Raw genomic sequence first — 14120 nt, 5'->3', positions numbered from 1 at the left:
AGAGAGGAGCAGAGAGGGAGAGAGAGGGAGAGAGAGGGAGAGAGAGGAGCAGAGAGGGAGAGAGAGGGGCAGAGAGGGAGAGAGAGGAGCAGAGAGGGAGAGAGAGGGCAGAGAGGGAGAGAGAGGAGCAGAGAGGGAGAGAGGGGGACAGAGAGGGAGAGAGAGGGACAGAGAGGGAGAGAGAGGGAGAGAGAGGGACAGAGAGGGAGAGAGAGGGACAGAGAGGAGCAGAGAGGGAGAGAGAGGGACAGAGAGGGAGAGAGAGGAGCAGAGAGGGAGAGAGAGGGAGAGAGAGGGGCAGAGAGGGAGAGAGAGGGACAGAGAGGGAGAGAGAGGAGCAGAGAGAGGAGCAGAGAGGGAGAGAGAGGGACAGAGAGGGAGAGAGAGGAGCAGAGAGGGAGAGAGAGGGACAGAGAGGAGCAGAGAGGGGGAGAGTGGAGCAGAGAGGGAGAGAGGGGGAGAGAGGAGCAGAGAGGGAGAAAGGGGGACAGAGAGGGAGAGAGAGGGACAGAGAGGGACAGAGAGAAGCAGAGCGGGAGAGAGGGGGAGAGAGGAGCAGAGAGGGAGAGAGGGGGACAGAGAGGAGTAGAGAGGGAGAGAGGGGGACAGAGAGGGAGAGAGAGGGAGAAAGAGAGGAGCAGAGAGGGAGAGAGAGGGAGAGAGAGGAGCAGAGAGGGAGAGAGAGGAGCAGAGAGGGAGAGAGAGGGACAGAGAGGGACAGAGAGAAGCAGAGAGGGAGAGAGAGGGAGAGAGAGGGACAGAGAGGAGCAGAGAGGGAGAGAGAGGAGCAGAGAGGGAGAGAGGGGTAGATAGGAGCAGAGAGGGAGAGAGGGGGACAGAGAGGGAGAGAGAGGGAGAGAGAGGGACAGAGAGGGAGAGAGAGGGACAGAGAGGAGCAGAGAGGGAGAGAGGGGGACAGAGAGGGAGAGAGAGGGAGAGAGAGGGACAGAGAGGGAGAGAGAGGGAGAGAGAGGGACAGAGAGGGAGAGAGAGGGAGAAAGAGAGGAGCAGAGAGGGAGAGAGAGGGACAGAGACGGAGAGAGGAGAAGAGAGGAAGAGAGAGGAGCAGAGAGGGAGAGAGAGGGAGAGAGAGGGACAGAGAGGGAGAGAGAGGGAGAGAGAGGAGCAGAGAGGGAGAGAGAGGGACAGAGCGGGAGAGAGAGGAGCAGAGAGGGAGAGAGAGGGAGAAAGAGAGGAGCAGAGAGGGAGAGAGAGGGACAGAGACGGAGAGAGGAGAAGAGAGGAAGAGAGAGGAGCAGAGAGGGAGAGAGAGGGAGAGAGAGGGACAGAGAGGGAGAGAGAGGGAGAGAGAGGAGCAGAGAGGGAGAGAGAGGGACAGAGCGGGAGAGAGAGGAGCAGAGAGGGAGAGAGAGGGAGAGAGAGGGACAGAGAGGGACAGAGAGGGAGAGAGAGGGAGAGAGAGGAGCAGAGAGGGAGAGAGAGGGAGAGAGGAGCAGAGAGGGAGAAAGGGGGACAGAGAGGGAGAGAGAGGGACAGAGAGGGACAGAGAGGAGCAGAGCGGGAGAGAGGGGGAGAGAGGAGCAGAGAGGGAGAGAGGGGGACAGAGAGGGAGAGAGAGGGACAGAGAGGAGCAGAGAGGGAGAGAGAGGGAGAAAGAGAGGAGCAGAGAGGGAGAGAGAGGGAGAGAGAGGGAGAGAGAGGAGCAGAGAGGGAGAGAGAGGGGCAGAGAGGGAGAGAGAGGAGCAGAGAGGGAGAGAGAGGAGCAGAGAGGGAGAGAGGGGGACAGAGAGGGAGAGAGAGGGACAGAGAGGGAGAGAGAGGGAGAGAGAGGGACAGAGAGGGAGAGAGAGGGACAGAGAGGAGCAGAGAGGGAGAGAGAGGGACAGAGAGGGAGAGAGAGGAGCAGAGAGGGAGAGAGAGGGAGAGAGAGGGGCAGAGAGGGAGAGAGAGGGACAGAGAGGGAGAGAGAGGAGCAGAGAGAGGAGCAGAGAGGGAGAGAGAGGGACAGAGAGGGAGAGAGAGGAGCAGAGAGGGAGAGAGAGGGACAGAGAGGAGCAGAGAGGGGGAGAGTGGAGCAGAGAGGGAGAGAGGGGGAGAGAGGAGCAGAGAGGGAGAAAGGGGGACAGAGAGGGAGAGAGAGGGACAGAGAGGGACAGAGAGAAGCAGAGCGGGAGAGAGGGGGAGAGAGGAGCAGAGAGGGAGAGAGGGGGACAGAGAGGAGTAGAGAGGGAGAGAGGGGGACAGAGAGGGAGAGAGAGGGAGAAAGAGAGGAGCAGAGAGGGAGAGAGAGGGAGAGAGAGGAGCAGAGAGGGAGAGAGAGGAGCAGAGAGGGAGAGAGAGGGACAGAGAGGGACAGAGAGAAGCAGAGAGGGAGAGAGAGGGAGAGAGAGGGACAGAGAGGAGCAGAGAGGGAGAGAGAGGAGCAGAGAGGGAGAGAGGGGTAGATAGGAGCAGAGAGGGAGAGAGGGGGACAGAGAGGGAGAGAGAGGGAGAGAGAGGGACAGAGAGGGAGAGAGAGGGACAGAGAGGAGCAGAGAGGGAGAGAGGGGGACAGAGAGGGAGAGAGAGGGAGAGAGAGGGACAGAGAGGGAGAGAGAGGGAGAAAGAGAGGAGCAGAGAGGGAGAGAGAGGGAGGGAGAGGGAGAGAGAGGGAGAGAGAGGGACAGAGAGGAGCAGAGAGGGAGAGAGAGGAGCAGAGAGGGAGAGAGGGGTAGATAGGAGCAGAGAGGGAGAGAGGGGGACAGAGAGGGAGAGAGAGGGAGAGAGAGGGACAGAGAGGGAGAGAGAGGGACAGAGAGGAGCAGAGAGGGAGAGAGGGGGACAGAGAGGGAGAGAGAGGGAGAGAGAGGGACAGAGAGGGAGAGAGAGGGAGAAAGAGAGGAGCAGAGAGGGAGAGAGAGGGACAGAGACGGAGAGAGGAGAAGAGAGGAAGAGAGAGGAGCAGAGAGGGAGAGAGAGGGAGAGAGAGGGACAGAGAGGGAGAGAGAGGGAGAGAGAGGAGCAGAGAGGGAGAGAGAGGGACAGAGCGGGAGAGAGAGGAGCAGAGAGGGAGAGAGAGGGAGAAAGAGAGGAGCAGAGAGGGAGAGAGAGGGACAGAGACGGAGAGAGGAGAAGAGAGGAAGAGAGAGGAGCAGAGAGGGAGAGAGAGGGAGAGAGAGGGACAGAGAGGGAGAGAGAGGGAGAGAGAGGAGCAGAGAGGGAGAGAGAGGGACAGAGCGGGAGAGAGAGGAGCAGAGAGGGAGAGAGAGGGAGAGAGAGGGACAGAGAGGGACAGAGAGGGAGAGAGAGGGAGAGAGAGGAGCAGAGAGGGAGAGAGAGGGAGAGAGGGACAGAGAGGGAGAGAGAGGGAGAGAGAGGAGCAGAGAGGGAGAGAGAAGCAGAGAGGGAGAGAGAGGGAGAGAGAGGGACAGAGAGGGAGAGAGAGGGAAAGAAAGGGACAGAGAGGGAGAGAGAGGGAGAGAGAGGAGCAGAGAGGGAGAGAGCGGGAGAGAGAGGAGCAGAGAGGGAGAGAGAGGAGCAGAGAGGGACAGAGAGGGACAGAGAGGGACAGAGAGGGAGAGAGAGGGACAGAGAGGGACAGAGAGGGAGAGAGAGGGAGAGAGAGGAGCAGAGAGGGAGAGAGAGGGAGAGAGAGGGACAGAGAGGGACAGAGAGGGAGAGAGAGGGAGAGAGAGGAGCAGAGAGGGAGAGAGAGGGAGAGAGAGGCACAGAGAGGGAGAGAGAGGAGCAGAGAGGGAGAGAGAGGGACAGAGAGGGAGAGAGAGGGACAGAGAGGAGCAGAGAGGGAGAGAGAGGAGCAGAGAGGGAGAGAGAGGAGCAGAGAGGGACAGAGAGTGTACTGGACATGTGTGTGCTTAATAGACTGGCAAATTACAGCAGGATTTTCCTATCCTCGGTCAGAAGGCACAGGTGACTTATATGATGAAAGAGAGGGTCCATAGCAATGATAATTAGGGTTCTTTTAATCCAAACATCTCCAGAAGTGAATTCGTGTGAGTATATGTATATGTGTGTGTGTGTGGTTCTGTAAAATAACAGAAATTACAATTAGCAAACAATTAAAGTCAACCAAACTGGTCTAAATAATACAGAAAGGGTTGAACAGAAATGACTAAACACCACCTCCTGGTGGACACAAATGGGCTGCTGCACAGGGATAGACTCCATCTTTACTTTGGGCAGCTCAGTTCACAAGGGTAGCGCCATTTTGGTCAAATCAGCGTGAATATACAGTGTCTCGTGGCTACACGAACAGCTGGAAAACTCTACTAAGCATCACCCAATGTACATAGCTAAGTATATGATAAGTTACAACCATAGAACAAACAAATACAAGGCACTTACTTATCATTCACGCACACGCACTACACATGTTCAGTACAACAGCCCAGCTCCACCAGCGCTATCAAGGTGGACCAGCGCAAACACAAACAAGGGATGGGAGGAATGTACCATCTTAGCAGTGGTTAGAGGGGGTCCGTGGAACAGTCTATATACACAAATCACAGGGGTTTTCTACAGCTGCCCCCTAATGTGTATAGCACATTAGTGAACATCAAAAACCCATGTGAATATAACTAAGGACATTCAGCTGACAGTTCAGGTAAAATGATAAGTTTTGACACAGGCCGTTGGTATTTATGTTCCCCAATAGCGACTTCAGCTACTCGCACCTGTCCATCCGGGCTGGGAAACACCTGTGTTACCTGTCCTACGGGCCAGGAAGCCCGTGGGAGCTGATAGTCCGCCACCATGACAGTCTGTCCCACTTTCAAGGGTGGAGTAGTCTGGTTCCACTTCTGACGAGGCTGCAGTCCAGGCAGGTAGCGCTGAATGAACTGAGTCCAGAACTGGTCCGCTATGACTTGGCTGTGACGCCATTTCCGCCTTCCAAGTTCTTCTCTGGTGCCATATACTGCCTGGGGAAGGAAAGCATCGCGCCGCCCCATGAGCAACATATTTGGCGTGATCGGGTCAACATCTGCAATATCCGAGGAAACGTATCCCAGTGGCTTGGAATTAAGTATGCCCTCTACTTCAATAAGAACAGTAAGCAACAAATCCTCTGGCACCGCTTGACCTTTGAGGGCAACTTGAAGTGCAGATTTGACTGAACGGATCTCCCGTTCCCAGGCTCCCCCAAAATGTGGAGCATGCGGAGGGTTGAAGTGGAAAGTGATGCTCTGTTCACTGAGCTTCTCCTGCAGTCGTGGCTCCATCACTTTGAATGCCTCCTGCAGCTCTCTGTCTCCTCCTCTGAAATTGGTGCCCTGATCACTCAGTATTTCAAAGGGTTTTCCTCTTCGAGCAATAAATCTGCGCAGAGCCATGAGAAAGGAGTCAGTGTCCATACCAGTGAGAAGGTCGAGGTGAATGCAGCGGGTCGTAAGGCATTTAAATATAATGCCCCACCGTTTTTCTTGTCTCCTGCCTATCTTTATAGTCAAAGGGCCAAAACAGTCAATTCCTGTGGACCAGAATGGCGGCTGATTTAATCGCAAGCGGGTAGCAGGGAGATCGGACATCTTCGGTGAAACAGGCTTGGCTCTCCACTTCTTACACTCCAAACAGCGATACTGATGCTTCCTTATGGCCTGTCTGCCTCTTAAAATCCAATACCTGCGTCTCAATTCGGCAAAGACACGTTCTGGGCCAGGATGCAGGAGACGTGTATCATAGTCTTTGATGATGAGCTGAGTAGTAGGATGGTCTGGTGACAACACGATAGGATGCAGAGTGTCAACATCCATCTGCTCTGCTCGCCGGAGGCGTCCACCTACTCGTATGAGGCCAAGCTGACTGTCATATTCGGGAGAAAGGTTGCTCAGTCTGCTGTCTTTGTACACCTCTTTCCCAGATTTAAGGGTGTGTACTTCAACAGGGAAGCTTTCTTGTTGCGCCTGTTTGAGAATTTGAACTTCTGTCTCTAGTCGTTGTGCTGCTGACATAGGGAGGCCAGCCGCCCCGTGAGAAGACAGGTGGGTGGCCTGCACCAAATCAGCCCAGGTGTTGTATGCAGGATCAGACTGTGCCAAATCTGTAGTGACACAGGCACAGAAAGCTGATTTCTTTAACTCAGTATTATCTTCAGTGTCTGTACTCACAGTAGGTCGTGCTGGCCACTGCTCAGATACTTGTCTCAGGAAGGGGGGCCCATCCATCCACTGGCTAGGTTTTGACAGCTCACGTAATGGTTTTCCCCGGGTGATGTCATCTGCTGGGTTCAAAGCCGAGGGGACATACCTCCAGCTGGCGGCCTCAGTCAGCTCCTGTATTTCGGCAATACGAGTACCTACAAACACTTTATAGTGACAGGACTCGGACTGGATCCAGTTCAACACAGTGGTAGAATCGGTCCATAAAGTAGTCTCACTAATGGGCAGAGTAAGCTCACTGAGGAGGAGTCTAGACAGTTGTGCCCCAGCCAGTACAGCACACAGCTCTAAACGGGGAATTGACAGTTTCTTGCGGGGAGCTACACGTGATCTGGCCATGATAAAGGCAGTGTGGACCTCATGTTCTGCCGATTTAAATCTCAAATATGCCACTGCTCCGTAAGCACTCTCTGACGCATCACAGAATACATGCAGCTGGAAAGTTCCCTCTTGGGTTGCTGGGGCTATGTAGCATCTAGGCAGACAGATTTCTTGTAGATACTGTAGCTCACTCACCCACTCTTGCCACCGCTGGAGTAACTCGCCCTCGATGGGATCATCCCAGTTCCTGTCATTCTGCCACAGACGTTGAACAATAACCTTTGCCCGGGTCGTGAAGGGGATGATGAAGCCCAGTGGGTCGTATTGAGAGGCGAGGATGCTGTAGATATTTCTCATGGTTGACTCCTGAGGAACCACTGGCCGACATCTGTAGGCAATCTGGTCTGTGGAGCAGTGCCATGCCAAGCCTAAGGTTGGTTCTTGGGGATCTGGTTGGTGTTCAGTCAACCACAGCTCGCAGGTAGGGGACTTTGCTTCAGAGGGGAGATGAGCAATGGCCTCTGGGTAGTTACTTGCCCACTGTCGGATTTCGAAACCACCAGTAGATAGCAACTCTCTGATGTTATCGACAAGTGGTCGTGCCTGCAAAGCAAAGGGCAGAGATTGCAAACAGTTATCGACATAAAATGAGCGCAGCACTGAGTCTAGTACTTGTTCATTGCCATCTTTATGATCCTGCACATGGCGCTGAAGGGCATACGTGGCACAACAGGGGCTGCATGTGGTTCCAAAGGGCAGGACACACCACTCATAAATGTCCGGGCTCCGATCTCTTTCCATATCTCTCCACACGAATCTCAGCAGGGGCCGGTCATGCGGAAGAAGCCGCACCTGATGGAACATACCTCGTATGTCCCCACTCACAGCAACAGGGTGCTCCCTAAATCTCAACAGGACACCTATTAAGGATGGACCGAGAGTTGGACCTGGTAGCAGCTGATCGTTAAGACAGTCTTGCCTGTATTGGAAGGAACAGCTGAAAACTATCCTAGGCTTATTGTTATGATGCACAATATGATGGGGAATGAACCAGGATTCATCTGTGAGGTTTGCCTCTTCAGGAGTGAGTTTTCTTACATAACCTGCTTGTTCCAGTTTGTGTATTTCTGCATTGTACACAGCCGCTAGATCAGGATCTTTAATCAGGCGCTTCTCTGTGGACCGAAGGAGAGCCATCACTGCGTCATGGTCAGTTCGTAGTTTAGTGGAGTCTCTGCGGCGGAGCAGAGGAGTAGCATAACGAGCTACTCCATCCACCTGTACACGTTCTGTGGTTTTCTGCAGTAACTCCAGTGCCTCTTTGTCTTGTTTAGAGCGAGTTACCTCTTTCTCTGATCGAAAGGGGAGCACATCTAACTGCCACAGCTTCTCAACGTTCTGTCTTAACGCTTGAGAAGGAGATGGTAACAGGGATGTGTGCAGACATGAAGCTTCAGTAGGTAGATGTAGAAAGGTAGCTGGTCCCTGGATGGCCCAACCGAGGTTAGTGTTGACAGCAACAGGGCTGCCTAGTGGACCGACTTTGACAGGTGACAGAGGGGTGATGAGCTGGACATTATCTGAGCCTATAAGAAGCATAGGCTGCACATCCTTAAATGCTTTGATGGGAACGTCGGCCAGATGTGGATATCTCTGACGGAGTATGTCCACTGGGCAGGATTGTTTTGCCAGATTAAGTTCTTTAGCAGTGAAGACACGTCTGATGTGATGTTTGATTTGGGGAGAGCTGGGTGCACTCAGTTCAAAAGAAACCGATGCGCCTTGTAACTGTGACACCTCCTGCCTGATGGTTCGTAGTTTGAGGGACTCCTCTGTGATATTTAATTGCAGGTAATGAACCACTGCAGATAAAACAATAGTCCGCTCTGATCCATCGTCAAGAATGGCATAGGTGGACAGAGATCGCCCATTGTTGTGGAGGGTAACTGGGACCACTTTAAGCATGACTCTGCCTGAATGAGTGACTTGGTCCAAATACACCATGCTGGAGGCTGTACTCAATGTCAGGATACTCTTGTTTGGGCGAGAGGCAGCTTCATGAAGGATCTGCAGGTGTTGTTCTCCACAGGTGGCACAAGGTTTCTTCAGATTGCAACTGTCAGGCTGGTGACTCCGACCACATCTCCAGCATCTCTTATTGTCATTAATCCATGTAATAATCTGTGTAGTACTCAGCTTACTGAAGTCAGAACAGGAACTCAAGTAATGTTCTGTACTGCTACAGAAGGGGCAGTAGGGCTTAAATTTCTCTCTTTTCTTCCCTTTCATAGGTCCTTTACTGTCAGTAGGGGCTGAAGTGGTATTAGCCGTCGGTGTTGTAGGCTTGTCAGTGCCATAGTAGACTGATGAGGATGTCTTTAATGGTCGTGATGACTTGTCTCTGCGATCTGAGCGGGGTTTATCAGATATGTAGCTTTCTGTAGCCCTTCGTGATATCTGTATGGCCTGTGACTTCCTCTCCAACCACTGTGCAAAGTCAGGGAGAGTATAGGTGTTAGCTGAGTCACTCTGCAAGATGCCCTTTGCAAGACAATATTCAGCAAAACTGTCTTGATAGGAGAAGGGGAGTTTACTCAAAAGCCTGTCCACATGGGAACCACACTCTAGTTCGCTCTTAGCAGCTCCTTCCATGGAGTTTAGTAGTCCCACCAAACTACTAACTGATAGAGCAAAGTCTTCAAACCCCTGTGCATCTCCAACTTTCACTGTGGGAGCTCTCAAAATGTTGTTAATTTCACCTTGGACTAATTGGCGTGGTTGTCCATAGCGCTGCTGTAGAGCCTGCATTGCTTTACTGAAGGGCATAGTGTCATGCACATACCTCTTTGCAAGCTGAAACGCAGGAGGAAACTTTAGATGATCCAGAAGTACTTGGAATTTGTAATCCTCAGACAGGTGTGGGTGTGGTCCCAAAACTCCATCCAGACCTTTCTTCAGTAGCAGGAAATCACTTTCTTTTCCTGTGGTGAAGCGGATCAGGTTGGGTTTTGGGATGCCATAAGAAGAGGAAATAGCCATCTCCATCAAGTTCGGTCTCTGAGAGGAAAGCAGAGATGAGGAGTGTTGTGGGCTGCTCTGAATTACATCATGCTGTGAACTGACAGGTGCAGCTGGAGCAGGATGCCGATAGGTATACTGTGAGCTAACAGCAGGTGGCAGCACTGGTGTAACGTATGGCTGACTGAGAGGTGGGCCTGAAGTCCAAAGCGGATAGCCTGGAGAGGGCATGCCAGGCGGCAGCGTGACAGGGTACTGCATAGTGCCAGGGATACTAAACTGAGCAGCACTGTGTGGCACAGACCACTGTGGGGTTGATGACTGCCAGTTCAGGTCTCTTTGCTGATACCAGGGAGGATGTGGCTGTTCTGTTGCTGTAGATGCAGACCGGGGTACCACTGGTGTTGGCTGAGCAGCTGATGGCATGGAAGAGTGGACGTATAGAGGGGGCTGAGGAATAGGTCGGTTAACAGGGAGAGTAGGAGCTGTTGACTGTAATATTTGAGGGTTATCAACATGATGAGCTGTGGAAGGGGAGGTCTGCTGTACAGTATGAAACTGAGGGCTAGGTATTACTGGAGATATGGGAGGGATGTTTTCTAGTCCGCCCATAGGAGGAGCTTGTGTAGGATTATTATCCACAGTTAGTAAAGGCATACTATGGCTCCGGACCTGGGTTTGTAACTGTACTTGGGGGGTTCTTTGGCCAAAGTTCAAAGACACTTGTATAGCGCTCTGTATCTCCCTCATCTGCTCCTGTACCTGGGTAACACACTGCTCCATCCTCCTTATTCTCTCCATCTCTGGTGAGCCATCGATGCCAGCGATTTGGTGTATTGGAGTAGCTGCGTTAGTGTTCGGTGGAACTGGGTTAGTCGGCTGTGGGAGATAGGTCCAGATGAAGTCATCCAGATATCTTGGAGCCCTATGTGGTCTCCTTTGCCGGGCACCTTGTTGTTCTTCATCATATCGGGATGTCGCCATGTTAGGAAATGCTGTAATTAATCCGGCTCGAAGGACCACTTGAACTGGACATGTGTGTGCTTAATAGACTGGCAAATTACAGCAGGATTTTCCTATCCTCGGTCAGAAGGCACAGGTGACTTATATGATGAAAGAGAGGGTCCATAGCAATGATAATTAGGGTTCTTTTAATCCAAACATCTCCAGAAGTGAATTCGTGTGAGTATATGTATATGTGTGTGTGTGTGGTTCTGTAAAATAACAGAAATTACAATTAGCAAACAATTAAAGTCAACCAAACTGGTCTAAATAATACAGAAAGGGTTGAACAGAAATGACTAAACACCACCTCCTGGTGGACACAAATGGGCTGCTGCACAGGGATAGACTCCATCTTTACTTTGGGCAGCTCAGTTCACAAGGGTAGCGCCATTTTGGTCAAATCAGCGTGAATATACAGTGTCTCGTGGCTACACGAACAGCTGGAAAACTCTACTAAGCATCACCCAATGTACATAGCTAAGTATATGATAAGTTACAACCATAGAACAAACAAATACAAGGCACTTACTTATCATTCACGCACACGCACTACACATGTTCAGTACAACAGCCCAGCTCCACCAGCGCTATCAAGGTGGACCAGCGCAAACACAAACAAGGGATGGGAGGAATGTACCATCTTAGCAGTGGTTAGAGGGGGTCCGTGGAACAGTCTATATACACAAATCACAGGGGTTTTCTACAGAGAGGGAGGGAGAGGGACAGAGAGGGAGAGAGAGGGAGAGAGAGGGAGAGAGAGGGAGGGAGAGGGAGAGAGAGGGAGAGAGAGGAGCAGAGAGGGAGAGAGAGGGAGAGAGAGGAGCAGAGAGGGAGAGAGAGGGACAGAGAAGAGCAGAGAGGGAGAGAGAGGGAGAAAGAGAGGAGCAGAGAGGGAGAGAGAGGGACAGAGAGGGAGAGAGAGGGAGAGAGAGGGACAGAGAGGGAGAGAGAGGGAGAGAGAGGGAGAGAGAGGAGCAGGCAGAATTTCCGAGTTCTGAGTGCAATCGAAAGCACCACGACTGCAGTTTTTGTGTTGGATGTAAAAAGCAGGCTAGGATAGAATCAGGTGTGGGATTTCTCTCATGGAATTGTGCACATTATTTTTTCCTTTCTATTCGTAGGTGGCACAGTGCACTTGTGGCAAGTAAGCAAGCTAGAAGACTGGCAATCTTGCTGGATATCCAGTTACGGAAGCAACACATTAACAAGAGAATTCTGAGTAAAACCAAAGTTACTTTCCTTAGTAACTAGTTACTCTGAAGGTAACGAGTAACTTGAAGTAACTGAGTTACTTTTGATAGAAGTAACTAGTAATGTAACTAAGTTACTAATTTAAAGTAACTTACCCAACACTGGTCATTCGGCATGTCATAGCTCAGGTTGAGCGAGGAGAGTCACCATCGCCATTGCTGAGGGAAGAACTTTCCGATCTACCTCTATTACTGCGAGAAGTAAATAAACTGGAGCTCCAGAACACCCTTCTCGTCAGGAAGGGACAAGTGGGAAGTGACTTCACATACCAGCTAGTGCTACCCGAGGAATATCGACCAGTTGTACTACACCAACTTCATGATCAAATGGGTCACATGGGAATTGACAGAACACTGGACTTGGTCCGTTCCCGGTTTTATTGGCCTAAGATGACTAGTGATGTGGTCAATAAAATAAGACACTGCGAAAGATGCGTGAGACGCAAATCTCCATCTGAACGAGCCGCACCTCTGGTCAATATCAAAACCTCTCATCCCATGGAACTGGTGTGTATGGATTTTCTCTTTGTGGAACCAGATTGTGGAGTCAAAGACATACTTGTCATAACCAACCATTTCACAAAATATGCCATTGCCGTGCCAACACCAAACCAGAAAGCCAGGACTGTTGCTAAATGTTTATGGGACAACTTTCTTGTGCATTATGGTATCCCAGAACGCTTGCACAGTGACCAAGGCCCTGACTTTGAATCCAGAATCATCCAAGAGCTTTGTGAAATGGCTGGGATCCACAAAATAAGAACCACTCCATACCATCCAAGAAGCAATCCTGTTGAACGGTTTAACCGAACATTACTGGATATGCTAGGAACACTGACAGCTCAACAGAAATCTCATTGGAAAGATTTTGTAAAACCCCTGGTGCATGCATACAATTGCACAAGAAATGATGTTACAGGTTTCTCACCATATGAGCTTATGTTTGGCCTTGGTGGACTTGGCCTTTGGACTACCCCTTGCCAAAGAAGGAACAACCTCCCACACACAATATGTGGAAAAACTAAAGTCCCACCTGGAAGAAAGTTACAAGCTGGCCATCAAAAACTCAGAAAAGGTGATGAAACGTAACAAAAACAGATTTGATAAAAATGTCACTGCGTCACAGCTGAATGTTGGAGACAGAGTTCTTGTGAGGAACGTGCGGGTAAGAGGCAAACACAAGCTTGCAGATAAATGGGAGTCATCTGTGTACATTGTAGTGAAGAAAGCCGGCAATCTTCCTGTGTATACAGTTCGACCCGAAGGCCAAGACAAGCCCCTGAGAACTTTACATCGAGACCTCCTATTGCCCTGTGGGTATTTACCACCTTCTGAAAAGGAAATGCTTACTAAGCAGAAGAGAAAAATGCCTGTCTTACCTGTGTCTCCTGTATGTGCTGATGACGATGATGATGATGACAATGACGAAGAGGAACTCATCTCATACCTACCTGTTCCTTTCTCTGCTGAACCTGTCACCTTCACAACAACCATTGACTTACCCAATACTCCGCAACTTGTTCCAGTTATCAACCAGCCAGATGTCCCTGTAGTATTGGCTACAGAGGAAGAGAACGCTATTCTCTCAGAGGAACCTTTACCTGTACCTGTTGAAGAGGAACAAGTTATTGATAACGAAACTTTGGAAGCTGGCTTTGAGCCAGTTGATCTTGCAGAAACTTCTCACGATGAAGAAAGCCTGTCTTCTGATTCAGAAGCATCCAGAAATAACTTGTCACAACACTCACCTACTGAATCAGAGCCTCTGAGTCCTGAGGCAGAACCACCCTTGAGGCACTCAACGCGTGCCAGGAATCCTCCTGATCGGCTGCAGTACATCAAGCCTGGTAAGCCTCTGTTAAAGACCTTTCTGCATGGGTTAAGTTCTGTCTTCTCCTTCGCTCTTCAAGATGATGCCTTCACACCTCAGCCAACCAGTCATTCACTGCCAGCCTAGTCCATGTACGAGGACGTCCATGAGATTAGGGGGGGAGAGTGTAACCACGGTAACGTCTGACCCCACTTCCGCCAATCCCTTTATTGTGGCGGGAATGAACCCTGTATAAGTTCCGGGTCAATCAGCTGCATGTTCCCTGCTCCTCTGGCTGCTGTTGTCCCTGTGGTTGGCGTACTTGTCAAATATCGACAAATTATACACTACAGACCAGTTGACAGCGTGCTATAACCCGGCCGATTCATTCATCTTTACACCACCTCACAATCGACTCAACGCACATCCTAAAACGCCGGAAGCTAATGCTAGGCTAGTGACAGTAAGTGCAATTACTAGTTTTATTTATTGAATATTGTTGTTTTTGTTTATTCCACTATGGCCGAATGTTGAATTAACGTATCAAGAGTTGAGCGAGTGATTTGATTTTTGTAGTTTTGTCCGTTTTGGATGTTTTTT

This window comes from Copadichromis virginalis, linkage group LG18, assembly GCF_057382275.1.
Source record: "Copadichromis virginalis isolate Kocher_CV1m ecotype Utaka linkage group LG18, C_Virginalis_male_GT1.1, whole genome shotgun sequence".
Taxonomy (NCBI): domain Eukaryota; kingdom Metazoa; phylum Chordata; class Actinopteri; order Cichliformes; family Cichlidae; genus Copadichromis; species Copadichromis virginalis.
Note: the sequence above shows the minus strand (reverse complement) of the source record.